This window comes from Cupressus sempervirens, chromosome 4 (genome assembly GCF_028749045.1).
Source record: "Cupressus sempervirens isolate cs-2001-9-10 chromosome 4, ASM2874904v1, whole genome shotgun sequence".
Classification (NCBI taxonomy): Eukaryota; Viridiplantae; Streptophyta; class Pinopsida; order Cupressales; family Cupressaceae; genus Cupressus; species Cupressus sempervirens.
The window spans coordinates 799,412,669-799,436,258 of record NC_143121.1 but is presented as its reverse complement, the minus strand read 5'-3'; the positions used below and the strand labels follow the sequence as shown (position 1 = coordinate 799,436,258).

Sequence of the window (23,590 nt, the reverse complement as noted above, 5' to 3'; positions counted from 1 at the left end):
GTGGTAGGAGGTTTTCAAAAAAATAAAAAAATAAAAAAATGATGACAGATTGAAACACTTCGGAATGAGTAATGCATGATGCCAAAGGGAAGGGAAAGACACAAAAAGGTAGTAAAACACAAGCCATTACCAGAAAAGGCGTGGGATCGGAAGAAAATCACAAAAATGGTGTTTTCTATAGCTTCGAAAGTGCTAATTTGGTTTTGGCGGCGACCCCCAGTTGCTTTGGTTATCAGTTATGGGAAGTGTGACTAGTTGATGAGACTTGGAGTTGTTGCAGGTAGAGAGAAGACGGGCAGAGGTTGGGCAAGAAGCTCAGGAGACGATCGAGAAGGCTCGGGAGGAGATGGCCGACCGACTTGCCACCCAATAGATTGCTTGAGCAGCAGAACAGACAACCCTGTTAGCACAACTTGAGGAAAGTGCACAAGGGAAGTAGTAGGCAGAACAACAACTAGTAGCAGCGGAACAACGGTTGGCAGTAGCACTACAGGAGAAGGACTCAGCGAAGAAGGCTTGTGATAAAAAAGAAGCTGAGTGCTAGGAGGTTGTATTGATGACGAAAGAAGTTGTGGAGGAGAACTCTCAGATTAGAGCTAATTTGAAGGTCCGGACAGAACAAGTATATGAGCTTCAACGCAGCCGATCTTCATAGTCTGAGACACAGCCTTTTGGTTCATGATGTTTATGTCTATGTTGTTTTTATGAATAAATGTAGTTAGTTGTTTTGAGTCTTGTTGCATTGTCGTCCGGAGACGACTTTTCTTTTTGGGGGGGATGATGTTGTTAGTAAATATTGTGTAGCCGACAAGGTGTGTGTCAGGATGTATGTCGTCGGTATTGGGAAGGTTCGTGTCAGGATGTATGTCGTTGGTATCGAGAAGGTTCATGTCAGGATGTATGTCGTCGGTATCGGGAAGGTTCTTGTCAGGATGTATGTCATCGGTATCGGGAAGGTTCTTATTATGTAGCAGACATGTACGTATCTGACGGATATCTTTGGGAAGGTTCCTTGAGATGTATATATACCCCCTTCGGGATCATTGTATCATCATCAAAAGTATAATGTAATGTTTTGGTATATGCGAATAATACAAGGAGTTCCACTGTTCTTATCTATTGTCTGTGTGCATTAATTTCCTTACCCCAGTAAAGTAAACAACAAAATCGCATCCTCATGTAGAATGTCGATGTAATCACAGTATACAAACTCTGAACTCTGATACAAGCTACAAATAGTAAATACTGAATTGTCTTTGTCAAAATATAAGCAAATACAAATGTCAAGTTCAATATAAAACTAGTCTACTTATTCCTCTTCCCCATCCTAGTAGTTCTAGTAAAAACTATGGGAGAGGGAGGGGGTCTAGCAGCTCTAGTCATAGCAGTCATCTATGGTGGTGCTGGTGTTTCCTTTGGCAAGGACTCCTCATCATCTTCATCCTCACTATCACTGTGCTCACTGACACTGTCCTTAAGACTCCTCATTCTCACTGCCCTCCTCTTGAATGTCATCTAGTCCCACTGCAAAACCACCCTCCTCCGTAGCCTCCCTCTCCAACTCATATTTCATTCTCAGTGAACAGTGAAGGCTGCTCCTTTGCTATCCAATCACCAAAAGGATTTATGTCATCTAGATCAAGTGGCTCAGTTGCTGCTGCCATTACCTTTCTTATGCGCAACTTGAGGTTATAATGCACAAAGACAGGGTCATTTAGGTGTTTTTGTGCCAATTTGTTCCTCTTCTTTGTGTGAATAGATTCAAACAAGCTCCAATTACACTCACAACTAGATGAGCTACAAGGCTGACATAAGATGCGAAGAGCAAGCTTTTGTAGGTTTGGGACATTACCACCCCAATTTCACCACCAAGCATCTGCAAGATAAATATTAAAGAGTTAGAAAGCAAGATGAGGACAAGTTTTTGTAGCTTATTTATCTACTTAACATGCATGTGAGAGACTCGAAATTCCAAATATTGTACCTGGTGTTTGAGTCTGTCTGCCTCTCTTTGCCAAGGCTGAAGAGAATAGTTTGCCCGTTGCATTTTGATACACTTCCATCTCGGCCACAATGAGGTCTCTCACCGCAATGTCGGGTACCATCCTCTGCATGCATTCACTAAAGCCCTCCATGACCTCTCCATTGGGTTCCACATATGATGGAGAGAAGCGGTAACAAGGGTTGAGGAAATACCCTGCTGCATGAATGGGTTGGTGAAGCTGATTGCTCCATCTCCTATCAATAATATCCCATAAGGGCTGAAATTTTAGGCTCTCTCGCCTGTACTTATTTCTTACAGCCTCTTTCGCCCTATCCATGGCCTTATAAAGGGACCCCATTGGGGTTTGTTCCCCATCTACCAAGCGGAGAACTCTAACCAAGGGCTTCACCACCTACAATTGAAAAGGAGAAAACAATTATTAATCAGAGAGTAGGGTTATAAAATAATAATGAAAGACTTGATTAATAAGTACAAAAAAAATCAAATTTTGAAGTTTCCAACTCACATCCACAATTTCTGAAGTTCGCTCAAAAAATTGGATGTCAAACACAATGCGTGCAACACTTTGCCCATTGACCTTCTTTGAATAACTTGACTGTAGCCATTTTGGACACACAAACATCTGCCTCAAAGGATTCATATGTTTAAGAACACTTTGCAATGTTAAAAAAATCGTTGTAAATCTTGTGACCCCAGGTCTAACCAACTCCTCGTCTTTAGTGTAGTCTATCATCAAGTGAAGGACCCAAGGGTGATTGTAGATATATTTTGTTATCGTCCTTGCTTCCTCTACAACCGGTTTCACCCAATCCAATTTCCTTATATCCTCCAAAAGAAGGTCAATAACATGTGCTGCACAAGGAGACCAAAAGAGTGTGTTACGCTTTTCTTGTAAGATCCTACCCGTTGCCACATATGCCGTTGCATTGTTGGTTATGATTTGCACCACATGTTCAGCCCCAACCTCTATCACTATATTCTTTAGCATTTGAGCCAAAGTCTCAGCCGTCTTTATCTTGTCCGAGGCATCCAAGGATTTAAAAAAGATCATTTGATCCTTGCAAGAAACTAAAAAGTTGATGATGGTACAGTTTCTTCCATTCATCCATCCATTTGAAAGGATGGTGCAACCATGCTATTTCCATTCTAACCTTTGCTCTTCAACCACTTCTTTACCCCTACAAACAACATCTTTCAACAATCTACAAGCACAAAATAAAAAATGAAATTCACTTTAAGTACACGAGTTTGATTAAGAAAAATTACTTTCAACAAAAACAAGTGAATTGTAAAATTGTAAAAGTATTAAAGTTTGAAACAAGTGAATTACCGCCCACTCAAGGCTGCAGGAGTAGGTGGTTTGTAGCCATTTCCTGGTACCGTACAACCAGTCACAAAATTTAGAAAATAGGGACTTGCTGCAACATTGAAGGAGAGTTTGTTAAAAAACCAAAAATCAACACATTGAATGTCAAGTTGCGCATGCACATCACGGTTCCATCCAGTACCCTCCAATGATGGTTGTGCTCCAGGTGTGTTTCTATGCACAAAATAACCATCAATAGAAGAGTTTTGTGGTCTACTAGACCTAGTAGATGTGGAAGTTGAGCCCGAGAACTTGCCACGAGTAGGTGTGTTCCATACGTGCATCCTTGGGCCACGAAAAGAGCCCACTATCCCCTCAACTGCTTCTTCTTCTTCATCAAGGGTGGTTGGGATACCTAGTCACATGACACAACCCAAATCATCTCATTATGAATCATGATAAATTGATAATTGTGTTAGCACAAGCATTAGTCGTGATTAGAAAATAATAAATGATTGTTAAAAGGAAACATACTTTGCGATTCATAAACGGCTGCCCTCATGGCCAATTTTGCCCTTTCCCTTTTCAACTTCTTCTTTTCTTGGGCACTAAGCAAAGCAATCATCTCTCTTTTTATTTCCTCCGTAGTCGCATCACAAATCCTTGTGTCACGCTTTTCTATACCGGCAAGGTGGTACTTCAAACGAGATATGCCTCCATGCATGTCTTTCACATTTTATGCATATGACACTATTATACTCTGTTCCTTAAAAGGCATGTTTCCATGCAAAGTCTCTAGCCCCTTTAGGGCGCGTGCCTATGAATCCAGATGGACATGCTATGGGACCATTGGAAGATGCTCCCGCCCCAAATGCAGAGGAAGCCATATTTGCTGGAAAATCAGAGAATAAAACAAAAAATGTATTAGCCTTAAAGTTTTGAAATTATTGAGAAAAACTTGATTGTTTTTGGAAAAATTGCAAAAAGATGGTGTTAGGTCATTGACTCTTTGTCAGGACTCATTCACTCTAAAATTGTAAAATGTATTAGAGAACATTACAAATGCAAGATATGCAAGTATGGGAAGACAAAAGAAAGTCTAACTAAAAAGAATAAAAATTTGAGAAACTTACTTGTGGATCCAGATTTGCTTGGAAAGAGCTTCGAATCTGCTCCTAATCCACCAGAAATCACTACAAATCATTGCCAAACAGCTAAGTGCTGCTCCAAAACCCTTCTCCTCCACCCAAGACACCAAACGCAGCAAAGAAACAAAGAAATTTTGTTTTTTACAAATGCGGGTATATACTAGACGCCGCTCGTGAGAAGACAGTTAATTATTGCGATAAGTTGGCAATATATCGCCGGTTTCTTGTGATTTTCTTGCTGCGATAACTTGAACTTCTCAACCTCCTAAGCTGGCGATAAAACCTTGAGTTTTCTCGCCAAGAAAAACTTCTTGCAATAAGTTGACTTATCGGTGATAAGTCTGCGATATTTTAAACTATGAGTCTTATAATCCGACCACCAAGGCCTTTCATAGAAAAGATATGAGTGTCCTCTACAAATTGGATAGGGAGACCTTTGCTGAAGTTTTTGACCTAGGAGGGCCCCTCACGAAGAAAATCGAGAAAGAAAAAATGAATAAAACCTTTAAGAATTCCAAAAACTTCTAGACTAGAACTGTCACGAGGAGGCACATTCCTAAATCAAAGAAAGAAAAGGGAGAGTTGCCCAAAAAATTTGGGGAACTAATGCCATTAGAATTTTTCTACAAATATTTCAGATACACCATCTTCGGGATTGAGAAGGTACTGGGACTCGATGGTACCATGAATGCCCTAGGTTATGTATATATCATAGCTTTGGATATCCAAGATCCAAATCATAATTTCTGTTATGATTTTGTGGAATACATCATTGATAGAATCCATGAGGAAATTGAGGCAGCTCAGAAGGGGGACATGGGAAACTTTAGGTTTTTCCATTATTCATTATTGATGCACATCATCCTTTTCAAGAACATAGGGCACATCAGTCCAAACTTAATTGAGGCTATTGAGGAGAATGGAAAAACCTTGCCTGCGCAATTATGGACTCGCTTCTGGAAAAGGTTTTATCCCTATGCTAGTACTATTGCTTTCTATAATTATTTTGTATTTCCAATCATGAATATGCTAATAGATATAAATGAAGAGTACCTAAAGGGGTGTAATGATCACCCCCTTTTTTGTTTTTTTGAGGAGACTTGCAGATTACTAAGTATTATCAATTAGAGTGTTATTTTCAGCATGGCATTTTGACTAACACTTAGAGTATTATCAATTAGAGTGTTATTATCAATTAGAGTGTTATTTTCAGCAAACATACAACGATAAATATGCAAAGTCTAGAACCTCTTTATTTGCTGATAAAATATTGATTTTGCAATAGAAATGTTTACATACAATTGCCTTATAGGCTGCAACAACTATTCAAACTGGTATTCAACAATTACAATGCCTAAAATGAATAGTATGATGGAAGGAACTTGGAAGTAGTGATCTATAGATGAAATGACAACGTCCCAACTTTTAACCAGCAGGAGTGGGCAAGAAAACTCAATGCAACACTATTCATGCATTGTAGCAACACTATTCATAGTATTCTAACAATTTCACTATTCATACACACTGTAGCAAAACACTATTCACGCACACTGTAGCAAAAACACTATTCACGCGCATTGTAGCAAAATCACTATTCTTGGACACTATAGTAAAAACACTATTTACATGCACTGTAGCAAAACACTATTCATGAGTACATAACTTGAACTTCAGAGCTCTTAAATCATGTGTAAAATCACCAATAAATCCCACTGTGTTTCCTGAATGAAAACACTCGATAATACTCTTGACTGTGTCTTTCAACAGTGAAGAGAATGCTAGCAAAGAGAGGTTTCGTCCTCTAAGCTCAACAATTAGATTTCCCATAAATCCAATAGCATAATAATAATTTCATCCAAGCATACCCCACCTAATTCCAACCAAGAGAATATAAAGTCCTTAAGAAGTCGACTTCATTTGCATAAGCAATGTGGGATAAATGAGAAACACCTTTTTAAAATAACTTTATAATAAATTGACTTAATTAATAAGTCTTTTATTTAATTATCACTTTATAATAAAGTAAATTAACTTAGGCATTAAAATCATATAAGAGTCGAACTCAAAATACCATGTATGATAGCTCGTCAGAAAGAGCTCAACCAAATCTACCAATCCGAACACTTGAAATTCCCATATCACTCGACTCCCACTGACTTACTGAAAAATAGTAACTCCTGAAAGTACTGCCAAATGAGCTCCCTCATCACTTTATTAGCGTACAGAAGCTCCTATCATAAGCTAATCTACTGACCCTGATGGTCACATTAAGTAGGGGACATTACAAGGGGTAAGAATGTTAATTAGACCATCTGCCTACCCAAATGAGGATAAGGTACTTAGCCATGATTGGGCTAGTTTGTTTTTATTTGAAAACTTTTCAATTATAAGAGTGTTCAGTTGTCCTCAGCCTCCCCATGTATTACCTAGGTATGTCCTTGAAAGACTAGGCCAATTAGAACTCTTCTGGTAGTTACTAATGATGAACAGAGAGTATCTAGGCCTTGCTGTAAGGAAAGGCTCTTTTGTAGCCAGAAACACTAAAATAGGTGATTTTCTGATAGGAAAAGATGCCATAGAAGAAATAGATCAGTGTTTGGCTGAATTTAAACTTCCCTCTACCCTAGCTAGGACCTATGATCCAAATGATTTGGTGAGGACTGCTCTTAAACAAATTAGGAAGTACATCCTTCCTAACAGCAAATCAATTTGGGAAGAAGATTGCATCATGAATCTCTTGCAAATAGAGGTGTGTAGGGAGAGGACTCTGAATTGGAAAAGGATAATGAAGATAGAAGAAGCCATGAAGGCTACAGACCCATCATTCAAAGGTTTCCATCATGATGTGCCATACCTTGATAGATACAATAAGTCTTTGGATAATTTTGATGAGCTAATGACTCAAGTCCCTGTAAAATTTAGAGATAGAGCAGAAATGTCACCTCCTCAACAGGAGGATGTTATAACCATAGAGGTTGAAGATGATCAACTAGAAAACTCTTCATGGGCTCAAGGAAGAAAGAAATAGAAGATGATTCATATCCTTGATAAGGTCCAAGGAAAGGCAGTACAAATTATGCCTCAGGGATCAAAATTCTTTGATACAATTAGACACAATTTTCTAATCAAATGGGCAGTTGAGCATGAAAAAATCCCCAACATGATTGAATTGCAAATCCAAATGTTGGATGAAAGAATAATCCAAGCTGAAGAGTTCACTAAGGATGACCAATTTGTAAATTCTGATGAATTTAAGTCATTCCTTTATAAGGTAAAATAGAATGAACTTGCCCTGTAATTGCAACCAGGGGATTCACTTGAGAAGATTGCAGGAGTAGTATAGAGGTTGCAGGATTATGATCCCAATAGTGAGAATCTCAATAGTGAGAATCTCATAGTTGAGGAGGCAAGAGAATTAGTGTCAAGAAGTGGAATGCCGCCCTTTCCTAGTTGGGAACTTAGTTCCTCTTTTATGTTGGATTAGATAAGGAAACAAAAAAGATCAGTTTCTTTTGAAGAAACTAATATCATTGGTGAGTTGCAAGGCTCTGGATTCAACATAGACAACAAAACAATGGCAATATGATGATAATAAACCAACTCTTATGGAAATAAAGGAGTCCCCCCAGGGAAATGTGATTTTTTGGAATGTTTCTACTGTATCCAGTGACCAAATCCACAATTTGGTGAATACAACATCTTTAATGGGGAAGAGAAAAATGTATACATTACAAGAACAATTTGTAAACAGGAATATCACCCTTTCTTATAAATAGATGGATTACTCCAAATGATATACAGAATTGAAATATTGAACATACCATTCATACTATGACACCAGAAGGCGTACCAGTAGGCAAGGAAATAGTTTATTTTATTGATACCCAAAATCATACATGTACAATACCAATGTTCCACATATTTATAAAGAGTCAGTCAGTTGGAAACCAACTGACGCATTTCCTTACTACTAACTACCCAACCTTAACAACAACAAATACTAACATAACATTTATTTGTTCGACTACATCTATCCCCCCCCAAAAAAGAAGTTGTCTTCCAGACGACTTTACAATATGAAATAAAATAACATCAACTGCAAGAAGAAGGATTGGAGGACATCCCTGGGCCTCGCAACCATTGTAGCTCCCGCTTTGCTGTCTTCTGCTTAGTACGCACACCCTGAAGGACCCGCAAAGCATCCATCTTTTTGGCTTCAACTGCGGCCAACTTGCCTTCCAACTCAACACGTTCCAACTGCCAACCCGCTAACAAAGCATTCTAATCTGCCTGAGCCTGCTCATGAAGACGTTTGTGTCGCTGGGCTTCTACAAAAATACTCTGGAAAGCTGTCTCTATAGCAGCTAGAGAGGCCATGAGAGGGGAAGAAGTAACCTGGGTCTGCGAAATGATAGTACGGCTAGTCCAAGCAGAGACAATTTCTTCCTGGCTGTAGTTACTTTGTTCTAAGAGACCCCAATCTGTGTAGCAATCAGTTTGCATGAACTGGGCTAATGCTGTAGCTGCGATGAGTACACCCTCCATATTATATATCTATGCATGCTGAAGGAGTGTCCGGGTAGAATGCTCCATGGCCCGCAACTCCTTAAGAAATCCTTCCGCTTGAGTTGTAAAAGAAGCTAGAACTAAAGGTTCCTTATGCCCCATATCCACTGGTTCCTTTAGCCGGGAAGGTACAGGGGACGACACCAACCCCTCTTCTTCTAGCAGTTTGTCAGCCTTGTCTAAAACAGTGTCCACTCCTGCCATTGTCACCTGAGTACTTGAATCCCTTGATTGCTCCCCTACAGTCAACTTAACAACAAGAGCCACAGGTTTGACCACTTCTGGCCCGAGAGGTGTCTGCAGTCGTACCTTGTTTCCACAATGGGTTTGTCTTCTTAAATCAATCACCTTTGTATGATTGGGTTGGTCTGGCGAGAGAAGAGGCTTGATTCTTGGAATAGATAGCTTAGAAGCCCCCCATGTTGGAAAGTGTTTGAAGCTGGCATCCTCGATGGAGGAAATTGGTGGTACTACAACATCATCAGTCAGAGGGGCCGGCTGGGAGACCTTAGTGACCCTTGTAGGAAGAGGTCCTATTGCAGGTGGCAGAAACACCACTTCACTTGGACTACTTTGTAAGTGGTTCAGGCGAATTTTGGCTGCTTGGGAATCAGAAGAAGAGGAATCCGCATCACCTGTATCACTTGCCATGTCTTTAGAACTGACCTGGTCCTCATCCTCTTCCACTATTTCAACCTATCGTGCTTTCTTTCTGGTAGGTTCACCACAACTCTGAGAGCCCATACTCAAGGTGTCTAAATGTAGCCAATAAGTCATTGCAGGTCAGTACGGCTCCACTCGACTTGTTGGAACCAATGTCCCCCAATGTTCACTACTGACTTGGAGCCGAACAGCCTCCAGAAACAAAGCTACTGCATGATGGGGCATGTAGAAAGCCTTATGCCGCAACTCCAGAAATTCCCGCAATCTCTCAGAAAGGAGGTGAGCCCAATTGTAAATCTGTTCGTGGGATAGGCTGTCTACTACTGGCTATAGCCAAAGAGAAATATCAGAGGTACGACTACTAGCTGTGAGCTTACTCTTTACCAAATCAACCACGCAACGCCATTCTTCATTTGCAATGAAAACCTTCCTCAGCCCTCGACTATTTTTGAGAATACCTTCCCATTCCTTATTAGTAACGTCTGGGCGACACAAAAGCTTTGGCCATTTTCATTTGTTTTCCCCTATCATAGGTGCTTTAGTCAATTCTTGCCCCTTGTTCGGGATGTAATGACCCTTTTTTAATTCTTTGACCTGATATTCAAAATTTGGCATAAGTTAGGAAGTCATCTAAATTAAGCAAGCTTATGATCCTTATTGTTATTTAAAATGTTTGAAGAGATGAGCATTTTAATTAATTAGTTTAATTGTTTAGGAAGTTATTTCTTATAACACTAGGCAATCTTCTCTCTCCTGGTTATGATCATCTCGAGACGGTAGATTGACAGTGTAGAGGGTGCGTGAAACAAGCTACAAGCGGCTCCTTGGAGGATACCATCAGGTGCTCGAATTTACTCCGCCTCTCCCTCCACCAGCTCCCTATCTTAAGACGTCATAACTCAGATGAGAGTAAGACTTCCTGTACTATAATTTGAAATACATTTCGATGATAATCCTTAAGAATGTATGTGTGTAGATAAGTATAATGTACCAGTATCTTCTTATTTGCAATGTTTATTTATACATTATTAACTGTTTGAAATATTTATCATTGTGTATATCTATATATATATATATATATATAAAATTTATTTTTATGTTTAAATGCTTTATAACATAAATCGATTTGATTACATTCAATGTATATTCACGAATTATTTTTACCAATTCAAATCGGTGAATGAAATATCATTGTATTTAATTAAGAATTATGTAATACATATTACACCGATCCATGTAATGCACTGTACATGTATTTTCAATGCGACTATCTATATTAAAATTTATCAGCGATGTTTTATATCATGAATGCTATAGCAATTTCGAGATATGATTCCGTAGCGGAGTTCGGATGGACATACCTGTATATACGATAATGGATTGAAAGCAGAGTTGTCAGTTTGGCAGCGTTAGTACCCGCGGCACGGAAGCTCTATTGTCTCTTAGTACACAATATGACTGTGGTGTCGTGGGGAATTGCTAGGCGCCGAGCAATGTGATCACGGATTTGCATGCATTATTATGCTATTATCTCTCCTTTACTTTACTTCCTATTTGTTTATGCTATATTCTCACTTCTCTCCTGTCCTTTTAAACCTAACCCTAATACACACACACACATATATCATTCGGAACGGTCATGAATGTAAAGTCATGCCCTTCCAAATATGATTTGATCATAGTTTTTTTATATATTTTTTTCCTTATTAGCATAGTCCAGACGTTCATATTATATTTATTTGGTAAGCACTTGTAATTATATATATATATATATATATATATATATATATATATATATATATATATATATATATAAAGTACAAATACATTAATTGGAAACATTTGTAATTAATAGATTAGGGTTTCTTTGGATTGAAAGAATATTTTAATAATCAAATTAGGTTTAGGTTTATTTAGAATTGAAAATATTTATAATGGCAAGGTTAATATATTTAAAGTTAATGATATTAATGTATTCTGAAATAATAATATGTTTATAATTATGAATGTTCACATGGGACTCGGTGATTATAAATTCAACATTAATAACATTTATTATAACTTGTACGCTACTTGATTGACATAATTCAACAGTAATGCCATCATAGTAATATATTGAATATATCAATCTAAAATATTTAAACTAATACATTACATGTTTGATAAAGGAAAAAACATATTAATCTCGGCTCATTACAGTCCCCCCTTCCTGAATTTGCTTGTCCTTAAGCAAAGCTGAATGAAAAATGACTTCTTCTCCAACCCAGGTAGCATCATCCTTGGGAAGATTTTTCCATTTTACTAAGTATTCTGGAATAGTCCTATTCCTCAGTCGCCTATCTCGCCTTTCAAGAATAATCTCAGGCTCTAGAATGAGCTTTCCTTCATTGTCTAGTGGTGGCAGATCAACACAAGGGCTTATATGTTTCCCGAGGACTTTCTTAAGTCTGGATACATGGAAAATATTATGGATCTTACTATTTTTAGGCAGCTCTACCTCATAGGCTACTTCTCCTATCCTTCTTAGGATCCGGTATGGTCCATAGAAACGTGGTTTTAGTTTTTCTGCTCCACTAACCTTGAGTGAAGATTGTTTGTAGGGCTGTAACCTTAAAAATACCAAATCTCCAATTTGGAACGACCTTTCCACTCGTTTCTGATCAGCATATATCTTTTGTTGGGTTTGAGCATGGTGGAGATTGTCTTTGAGAATTTTGATAATATTAGTGCTTTGTTGAATGAAGTCCTTGGCTCCTGGTACCCTGCTTTCTTGAACGATTAGATCCCCAAATGTAGTGGCCTCATATCCATATAATGCCTTAAATGGACTCATCCCAATTGACATGTGATGGGTATTATTATAACAGTATTCTCCCAAGTATAACCATTTGACTCATGCATTTTGCTGTCCCATCACATAGTTTCTGAGGTAACCTTCTATCCATTTGTTAACGATTTCGGTTTGTCCATCTGTTTGGAGATGATAACTGGTGCTGGGGGTTAATTCAGTTCCTGCTAATCTAAACAGTTCTTTCTAGAATAGGCTGAGAAATTTGCTATCCCTGTCGCTTATGATATTCCTTGGCAATCCGTGTAGCCTAAAAATTTCTTTGAAGAATAATTCTGCTATTTGTGGTGCCTTATAATGTATGGATATGGGAAAGAAATGTGCATATTTGGTTAGCCTATCTACCACTATCAGGATGGAATCTCTTTCTTGCACCTTTGGTAATCTTGTAATGAAATCCATGGAAATACTTTCCCATTTTTGATTTGGAATGGGTAATGGTTGTAATAAACCAGCTGGGTAATTCTGTTCAGACTTATTTTTCTGGCATGTTATACATTCCTGGACATATTTTATAATGTCCTTCTTTTGACCTTTCCAAGAGTATCTCTCCCTTATCTTCTTGTAAGTTTTGTAGAACCCAGTGTGTCCAGATAGAGGGTTGTCATGATACTCCTTCATAATCTTCCTTTTAACTTTGGAATTTGCTGCAAGCAGTATTCTTCCTTTGAAATAGTATGAGTTCTTCCACAATTTTGATTTCATCATTGGTTATGTTTCCCTCCATGATCTCCTTAGTCCTTGGATCTTTAGCATGTTTTGCAACAATTTCATTTTTCCAGTCACCTGTGATACTAGTAATGGTATTCAATTGTCCTTGCCTGGATAAAGCATCTACTACCACGTTATGGGTTCCTTTGACGTACTCAATATCAAAATTATATGCTTGGATTTTACTTACCCATTTCTGCTGGCGATCATTAAGGTTTTTTTGATTCATGAAGAACCTTAGGCTATTGTGGTCTGTTTTAATATTGAACCTTCCACATACTAGGTATTGTCTGAATTTTGCCAATGTGTGCATGATAGCCAACATTTCCTTATCATAAATTGAGTAGTGTCATTCTGTTTTTGAAAGTTTCTGGCTTTCAAAAGCAATAGGGTGTTTGTTTTGCATAAGCACGACAATAATTCCTTCGCCAGAAGCATCACACTATAATTCAAAAGGTTGTGAAAAATTTGGAACAGCTAAGACTGGGCAAGAACTCATTCTCTCTTTTAACTCTTCAAAAGCCTCCTGTGCTGCCTCATTCCATCCAAAATTTTCTTTTTTCGTTAAGTCTGTTAAAGGAGATGCTAACTTGGAAAAATTCTTCACAAACCGTCTGTAATAGCTGCATAAGCCCAAGAATCCTCCAAGTTGGGTTAGGGTTTTGGGTTTTGGCCATTCCCTTATTGCTTTAACTTTTTCCTCATCCATGCTTACACCCTTGGCACTGATTTTATGTCCGAGATAGAGAATTTCTTCTAATCCAAATTCACACTTTGATGCTTTTACAAATTCGGATTCAGATTCGAATATGCTCAGGACTTCTTCAATGTGGTTGAGATGTTCTGCCCATGACCTGCTATAGATAAGCAGGTCATCAAAGAAAATAAGGAGGAATTTCCTGAGTTGTTTCCGAAAGATATGATTCATACATGATTGGAAGGTGACCGGGGCATTAGTGAGGCCAAAGGGTAGAACTAGAAATTCAAAATGCCCATAATGACATCTAAATGCTGTCTTGGGAACATCCTCCTTTTTCATTCTAATTTGATGGTATCCCAAATGTAAATCAATCTTAGAAAAATATACTGCTCCATGAAGTTCATCTATGAGTTCATCCACCTTAGGAATGGGATAGCGATTTTTAATAGTTTTCTTATTTAGTGCTCGATAATCTATACACATTCTCATTGTCCCATCCTTCTTTTTCATAAGCACTACTGACGATGCAAAAGGACTGGAACTAGGTTGAATGTGTCCCATTGCTAGGAGTTCTTGAATGGCCTTTTCAATTTCATCTTTATACTTTTGAGGATGTCGGTAAGGGGTGGTGATCACTGGTTTAGCATCCTTTTCCAATTCTATAATGTGTTCAAATCCTCTTTTGGGAGGTAATCCTGGTGGAATTTCTTCAAACACCCTTCGATGTTTCTTAATGATGGGTTCAATATCAATATGGATAGCTGATTCTTGTGGAGTGGATTTATTTAATACTAAACATTGTGCAACCCATTCTCCTTGATCATGCCGTAATATTCTTTCTATTCTTTTGCATGAGAATAGTTTTGCAGAACCATCAGGTATTCCTTCCAACGTTATTTCTTCCCCTTTATGCTCAAAATGGATTTTCAAATTTGGGAGGTCAAACTTAAAACATCCCAAAGAAAATATCCATGGAGCCCCCAAAATTATATCCGAGTCTAATAGAACCACATGCAAGTCTTCTCTGATGGTGTGCTTTCTCCCTAATGTGATTTCTTGTTGTGGAATTACCTTTGTACATCGTACCAATGATGCTGTGGCTTGAACAGCAGTAAAACCTTTAAATTTCTCAGTTTTTAATTTCATTCTGTTAACAAACTTTTCATCAATGTAATTATGGGATGCTCCACTATCAACCAGTGCAATGACTTTCTATCCATTAAGAGTGCATCTAGTTCTCAAGACTTGATTTTTTGAGGGTTGAGTCATACTAGCTATCACTCCATATTCTTCTCCCACTATCTCTTCTTCATTGCTTTTGTCACATTTTGCCTTTTTGTTGACATTTTCTTCCTCAAGATCTTCTTCCATTCTTTTGATGTGGCCTCTCTTTCCACAACTATGTCCAGGCATCCAGTCTATTCCACAATTGCGACAAGTGTTTCTTTTTTGGTTGCAGTTATGGCCTGGCTACAAACCACCTACTACTGCAACCTTGAGTGGGAGGTAATTCACTTGTTTCAAACTTTAATACTTTTACAGTTTTACAATTTACTTGTTTTTGTTGAAAGTAATTTTTCTTAATCAAACTCGTGTACTTAAAGTGAATTTGATTTTTTATTTTGTGCTTGTAGATTGTTGAAAGATGCTGTTTGTAGAGGTAAAGAAGTGGTTGAAGAGCAAAGGTTAGAATGGAAATAGTATGGCTGCACCATACTTTTAGATGGATGGAAGAAACTATACCATCATCAACTTTTTACTTTCTTGCAAGGATCAAGTGCTCTTTCTTAAATCCTTGGATACCTTGAACAAGATAAAGACGGCTGAGACTTTGGCTTGAATGCTAGAGAATACTGTGATAGAGGTTGGGGCTGAAAATGTGGTGCACATCATAACCGACAATGCAGTGGCATATGTGGCAGCGGGTAGGATCTTACAAGAAAAGCATAACACACTCTTTTGGTCTCCTTGTGTAGCGCATGTTATTGACCTTCTTTTGGAGAATATAGGGAAATTGGATTGGGTGAAACCGGTTGTAGAGGAAGCAAGGATGATAACAAAATATATCTACAATCACCCTTGGGTCCTTCGCTTGATGAGAGACTACACCAAAGATGAGGAGTTGGTGAGACTTGCGGTCACAAGATTTGCAACGATTTTTTTAACGTTGCAAAGTGTTCTTAAACATATGAATCCTTTGAGGCAGATGTTTGTGTCCAAAATGGCTACAGTCAAGTTATTCAAAGAAGGTCGATGGGAAGAGTGTTGGATGCATTGTGTTTGACATCTAGTTTTTTGAGCGAGCTTCAGAAATTGTGGATGTGAGTTGGAAACTTCAAAATTTGATTTTTTTTGTATTTATTAATCAAGTCTTTCATTATTATTTTATAACCCTACTCTCTGATTAATAATTGTTTTCTACTTTTCAATTGTAGGTAGTGAAGCCCTTGGTTAGAGTTCTTTGCTTGGTAGATGGGGAACAAACCCCAATGGGGTCCCTTTATGAGGCCATGGATAGGGCGAAAGAGGCTGTAAGAAATAAGTACAGGGGAGAGAGCCTAAAATTTCAGCCATTATGGGATATTATTGATAGGAGATGGAGCAATCAGCTCCACCAACCCATTCATGCAGCAGGGTATTTCCTCAACCCTTGTTACTGGTTCTCTCCATCATATGTGGATCCCAATGGAGAGGTCATGGAGGGCTTTAGTGAATGCATGCAGAGGATGGTACCCGACATTGCGGTGAGAGACCTCATTGTGGCCAAGATGGAAGTGTATCAAAATGCAATGGGCAAACTATTATTTTCAGCCTTGGCAAAGAGAGGCAGACAGACTCGGACACCAGGTACAATATTTAGAATTTCGAGTCTCTCACATGCATGTTAAGTAGATAAATAAGCTACAAAAACTTGTCCTCATCTTGCTTTCTAACTCTTTAATATTTATCCTGCAGATGCTTGGTGACAAAATTGGGGTGGTAATGTCCCATATCTGCAAAAGCTTGCTGTTCGCATCTTATGTCATCCTTGTAGCTCATCTAGTTGTGAGCGTTATTGGGGCTTGTTTGATTCTATTCACACAAAGAAGAGGAACAAATTGGCACAAAAACGGCTAAATGACCTTATCTTTGTGCATTATAACCTCAAGTTGTGCATAAGAAAGGTAATGGCAGCAGCAACTGAGCCACTTGATCTAGATGACATAGATCCTTTTGGTGATTGGACAGCAGAGGAGCAGCCTTCATTGTTCACTGAGGATGAAATATATGAGTTGGAGAGGGAGGCTATGGAGGAGGGTGGTTTTGCAGTGGGACTAGATGATATTCAGGAGGAGGGCAGTGAGAATGAGGAGTCTGAGGATAGTGTCAGTGAGCACAGTGATAGTGAGGATGAGGATGATGAGGCGTCCTTGCCAGGGCCAACACCAACACCACCACAGACGACTGTTACAGCTAGAGCTGCTAGACCCCCTCCCTCTCCCATAGTATTTACTAGAACTACTGGGATGGGGAAGAGGAAGAAGTAGACTAGTTTCATATTGAACTTGATATTTGTATTTGCTTATATTTTGACAAAGACAATTTGGTATTTACTATTTGTAGCTTGTTTTAGAGTTCAGAGTCTGTAGACTGTGACTACATCGACATTCCACATGAGGATGCGATTTTGTTACTTATTGCATTTATATATATCTAGATCAGCTTGTTTGGTTTGTTTACTCATTTATTGACTCAATACATGCATCTACTTATTGAATTTTGTGAAAAAAATGCATTTTTAATTAAACTAAAGTCTTTTTTTAAATTCCCGATATTTTCCCGAGACTTTGCTGATTTCTCTCCGATATTTGCCGAGAAATTTTTTTTTGGCCTCACCGAGAAGTGGCCGAGAACGAGAAGTTGAACTATGATTTCAATATCTAATTAGGATGTATGTGCGTATAGTGATATGATGATATTTTATTTTATTATAATACATAACAAATGATAATTCATATTAGTTTTTATTTTTTTGTGTATGTATTGACCTAATATAGTTATTTATTATGAAATCCTATCTTAAGGTAGGGATATCACATTTTTGTGATTCGGTATTCACAGTATCTCCTTAAAGATTGTTGCATTCTTTGTGGTATTCTGCCAGTTTTGAAGATCTTTTTATAGTTCGCTAGGGGTTCTTTTGAAACTCTCTGTGTTTCTGATGGATTCAAAATCTAATTTCGGATTTGTGAGTTTTGCAAGTTCACAACTAGTTTTCCTTCATGTTTTTCTAGGTCCCTCATTTTCAGTGCCTCGAATTCTGTGCCAGCCAAATTTTTATTTTCCTTACACATTCTTGGTACGTCTTTTTAGACTTGAACTAGTTGTCTTCATAAATTTTTGGATATCTTGGTTTGTGTGCCTCAATTTTGTGCCAATAGATTCATATTGAAATTTGTGTTTGTATCTACCTTTGTATTCTGCACATTCAAAATTGTGCATTTAATAATCTAGTTTTCTTATTTTTGGTACCTCAAAAAAATGTGCAATGGCATCTTTGACCAACATTCTGTTGAAAGGCAGTCAAAAAGCCAATGGCAAGAGCTACAATGGCTGGAAGTAGTGTGCATGATAAGATTTTTTGAGTATAGGTGTCATGACAAAATTATGTTTCAGAAAACTAAATGTCCCAACGAGGAAAACAGAGAGCTGGATAAATTTGATGAGAAGAATCAAGAAGTTGACACGCTCATCAAGCTTTCTGTCATTGATGATAAATTCCTACAAGTACCTTCTAGTCAACCAGCTGTAGAGATTTGGAACCATCTGAATGGTCTGAATGAAACCTCAAACAAAAGCCATGCATTCTTTCTAAAGAACACACTCTTCTCATTCATGATGGATGGTCAAGTATCCCTATAGGAGCATCTCAATAAAACCAAGGATATTTGTGATCAATTGGAAGCCATTGGCTGTAAAATGGAAGAAGTATGGTGGTAATCATCATGAAAAGTCACCTGTATTCTTATGAACACTTTTTTGAAATTATCAGCATTGCTTCCACTCATTCTGATAATTTAATTTTTGGATCTCTTTATAATCCTTCTACAACAAGATCGTTGGAAGCAACAATTTGGCAGTAGTATTAGTTCATCTTCTAATAGTTCAGCCTTCTCAGTTAAATCTATACACCACTATCCATTTTCTTAGTCTTCTTAGCAAAATTCTTCTACTCAATCCTTAGGTCTAAAGAAGAAAATGGTTCAATGTAACTACTACCATAAGTTTGGTCATATGAAGTTAGAGTGCCAAAAACTCTTAGCTGCTCAAGCCAAGTAGCCTAGTTCACAGCCTCAAGCGCATGCTGCAGAACACACTATGCCAAGTGAATCTACCTTCTACGCCTTAAAGGATAAAAGCTTGCTGATCATGTAAAATCATTTTCTTGGTATATTGGTTTAGGTACTTCTTGTCACTTCACTTATCGTCGAGATTGGTTCACAGACTTCCAACCATTCTCAGATTGAGTTATTTTTGGAGGAGAAGAGAACATTGTGTTGGAAAAGTCAATATCAAGATTCTTTCTAGTGGAAAGAAACTTATACTCCTTGATGTGCACTATGTTTGCGACATGTAACTTAATCTTCTCTCCATTAGTCAGATTTCTGAAACATTCTCCTTGGCTTGACATAACCTTTAGTTTATATCAACACAACATCATTAATCGGGAAACTAAGTCAATAATTGCCTTTGGTGTTGAAGATCATGCTTTTCTGACTTGTTGACTTTGGGAATTCTTAGGAACTTGCTATGGCAGCCCATAAGTTCTCTATTAGTACTCCTTGGCATCAGTGATATGGGTACTTGAATGTATACTATCTCTTTTAGCTTGTTTAGGAAAATCTTGTCATTGGATTGTTGGAGATTCAGACCTAGAATCCTGGAGTATCCAGAGCTTGTTAGGATGGGATGCAACATTGAACTCCTTTTTAGGTCTTGACTCCTGGAAAGGTTCTACATTATTACAATTGGTCCATGCTGATGTTTGTGGACCAATGATCACTCCCTCTGTTACTGGGCCTAGGTATTTTTTCTTTTTATTGATGATTTCAAATGTAAAATGTGGGTTTATTTCCTTCATTAGAAGTCAGAGGTGTTTGTAGTGTTTTGAGAGTTCAAATCTTTTGTAGAAAAAGAGTCTAGTCAACAAATTATTTCTTAGAATTGATAATGAGGGAGAGTTTTGTTCTTCCGCCTTCTCCCGTTTTTGTGATCAGCATGGCATAAAACACCAATTAACAATACCCTACATCCTTGTGCAAAATGGCGTCGTTTAGTGTCGAAATTGCACAATCACTGAAATGGCTTGGTCTATATTTGACATTGAACACAAGCAAGTTCCAAAGAAATTTTGGGCTGAAGCTGTCCATACTGTTGTCTATCTTTTCAAATGCTCTCCTACAATAATTGTTACCAAGAAGACTCCATAAGAGGCCTAGTCAGGTCGTAAACGTCACATCAGTCATCTTAGAGTTTTTGGCTCCACTGCATTTGTTCGGATTCTTGATGATTATATGCAATAAGTTAGATGCCTAAAGCCAAGAACTCATGTTCACTGGCTATAGTGATAATCACAAAGCCTACTATGTGGTTGACATCGGGATTGATAGTCTCATCTTCAGTCATGATGTATTCTTTGATGAGGTATTGCTTCAACTCTCTCCTCTAGTTATTAATTCAAATGATCAGTCTCTCCTAGCTCAAGACCTGGATATCAATCTCCCATTAGGTCCACTTGATGGGAGGGCTTTAGTTGACCAAGCTCCACTTATTCTTGTTCCTGCCTCTCCACTAGTTTCTTCTCATGTGAGCTCCTTTAAACATATAACCACACCACTTGATTTTTCTTTTGTTTAATGATGATCTTGTCGCACCTCTTGCTTCTGATGTTGGCACTTCCACTCCCTGATGTAAATGGTGGGCTAAGACGATTTGTGATCTTCACGATGATGAGCTCATAGAGGGTAGAATTGCTTGGGAAAAGGGAAAACCTTTTAATTCTGTAAACTTTTTCTATCATGGCCAACACTCACAATATGTATGAGCCTCAAACATACACAAAGGCGAAAGGGTTACCTAAGTGGGAAGAAGCTATGAAAATTGAGCACAATAGTTTGTTGAGAAATAACACTTGGGTTTTGTTAGACCTCCCTTCAGGAATGAAACCCATGGATGCAAATGGATCTACAAAGTCAAATACAAGGCTAATGGTACTATAGATAAGTACAAGGCTTGTCTTGCTGCCAAAGGATTTTCTCAACATGAAGGAATTGATTATGAGGAGACCTTTGCTTTGACAACAAAAATGAGCACCATCTAATTAGTCCTAGCCATGACAACTCAATGTGTTTGGCAGGTCAATCGAATGGACATCAATAGTGCCTTTCTAAACGGTGACTTGTTGGAAAGGGTTTACATGACACAACCTCCTAGATTGAAGGTTGCTAGTAAAGAACACTAGATACTTAAACTAGTAAAATCCCTCTATGGTCTCAAGCAAGCTCCTTAAGCATGGTACATGAAAATTTTAAAATTTATAAGTACCTCACTGATCAGGGTTTCCAATGGAGTCCCTCTAACCCAAATCTATATGTCAAGACTTTTGACAGTAACATCATCCTTTTGGTTATTTATGTTGATGATCTGATCATCACTGGCAGTTCAACATCTTTGATTCAAGAAATTAAACAAAATTTATCTCAAGTCTTTTGATATGGTTAACCTTGGGCTTTTACACTACTTCTTAGTTGTTGAGGTCTGATAATAGTTACATGACATCTTCATCTCTCAGTTTAAGTATGCTTGGGATATGTTTGATGAATTCAAAATGCAGGATTGTGAACCCACATCTACACTTGTGGAGTTCGGTCTATAGTTGTCAGCCAAATTTGGTTCTCCTGATGAGAATAAATTCACATTCACGCAACTGTTGGGAAGTTTTATCTATCTCACTGTCACCAGACATGATCTCAGCTTTGCAGTTAGCTACATACCTTGCTTTATGACATCTCCTACTTCAGATGATTGGGTTGTAGAAAAGCACATCTTGCGCTATGCCAGGGCCACTCCAGACTTTGGTATCCTCTATGGACACACCAAAGATTCCCTCCTGATTGGTTGTACAGATTTGGATTGCAAAGACTTTGTTGATGACAAAAAGTCCACATCCAGATATATCTTTAGTGTGGGCACAAGTGCTATCACTTGGACCAATAAGAAGCAACTGATTAATAGGGAATGGTCAAAGCAAGTTGTAAGGCATTATGGCTTTGAAGGATGCTTTCCGACATCCATATGCCTCAAGTAGGCCCTTCACCTTTTTTTTTGTGCCAATCAAGGGGTTATCAAACCTGCCAAAAATCCAGTCCTCCATGAGCAAACCAAGCATATTGACATTCACTGCCACTTCATTTATCAACTGTTTGAGGATGGATTTGCAGATTTGCAGTATGTTCCTACAGCAGATTAGACTGCCAATATTCTCACCAAGTCCCACCTTCCAAAAATGTTTGTTAAGTTCAAAGGGCTTCTTGGTGTCATAGATCAATAGACCATTAAAGGATGGTATTAGAATAATATCTCGTTAGTACCCTGTTTATTATTATTTTAATGGTGAATATTGTAAGTCTTGTAAATATTAGAATGTTTCTAATATTCTTTTATTCTTTCGTTATTAGAATGATTCTAGTAATGACATTCTTGTAAACTATTTATGAGCATCTTGTGCATTCATTAATTCATTAAATATTTTACCAAATTATTTGTCTAATAAGGTTTACCCACGTTTTGATTCATATTTCCTTGGATATTGATCATTCACTTTTGGGTATAATTTCATTGCATTCTCCTTAGTTGAGAGATGAAGATTTGTATGTCATTTGAAGGTCGTTGAGTGAGTTTGATTTTTCTATAAGGAATTGCCCCTCCAAGTGGGTCATACAGGTGTGGGTTGCTTTGGATTCCATGAAAAGGGTTTTGGTGTGGTCTGAGGATAGTTAACTCTTCCCTCTGAGGAATTTAGTCTGATGAATGTGGTTTTGGAGTTCAGAAAAAGGGTCCCGAGGGAAACTAGCTAGTTGTCCCAGTACTAGATAGTAGCTCGATCCTTTGTATAAGCTCTGAAATAATAAAATACAACAGAATTCTGAACATATTGGCAAACACTTTCAGTGAATTGGCGAGTTCCCTTGAGTGGCAAACACTATTCAAAACACAAAAAGAATATAGGGGTATATGTTACATGGTGTTTGTCTCTTTTACTTAGATAATGAACTTTACTTGAAAGTTTGCTTATGCACTGCTCTGTTGTATGACAGCTGGCATACCATTTTATCCCATTGATTGTTTTTGCTATTTTTCTTTTTGTGGATTCAAATGCTCTTTGCTTTGAAGATTGCATCTGGAGAACTCGGTAATATTACAATGGGCACAAAGGTTACATGCTAGGAGGTACTTAATGATTCTCTCCCAACACCCACATGAATATTGCCATTTTTCATTGTGGACTAGTTTCCCTTCATTGCAAAAAATTAAAATAAAGTCAGCACTTTTTGGCCCAAATTCGTTTGTAAGAACTAAGAACATTTAATTGATATCAATATGG

General features: G+C 37.9%; 1 protein-coding gene across 1 annotated transcript in view; it reads left to right on the top strand.

Annotated features, from left to right (window-relative positions):
* LOC149563804 (Calcineurin-like metallo-phosphoesterase superfamily protein) overlaps window positions 1-23,590 on the top strand; it is a 226,057-nt gene that overhangs the window by 23,638 nt on the left and 178,829 nt on the right. The gene's annotated exons all lie outside the window — the stretch shown is intronic.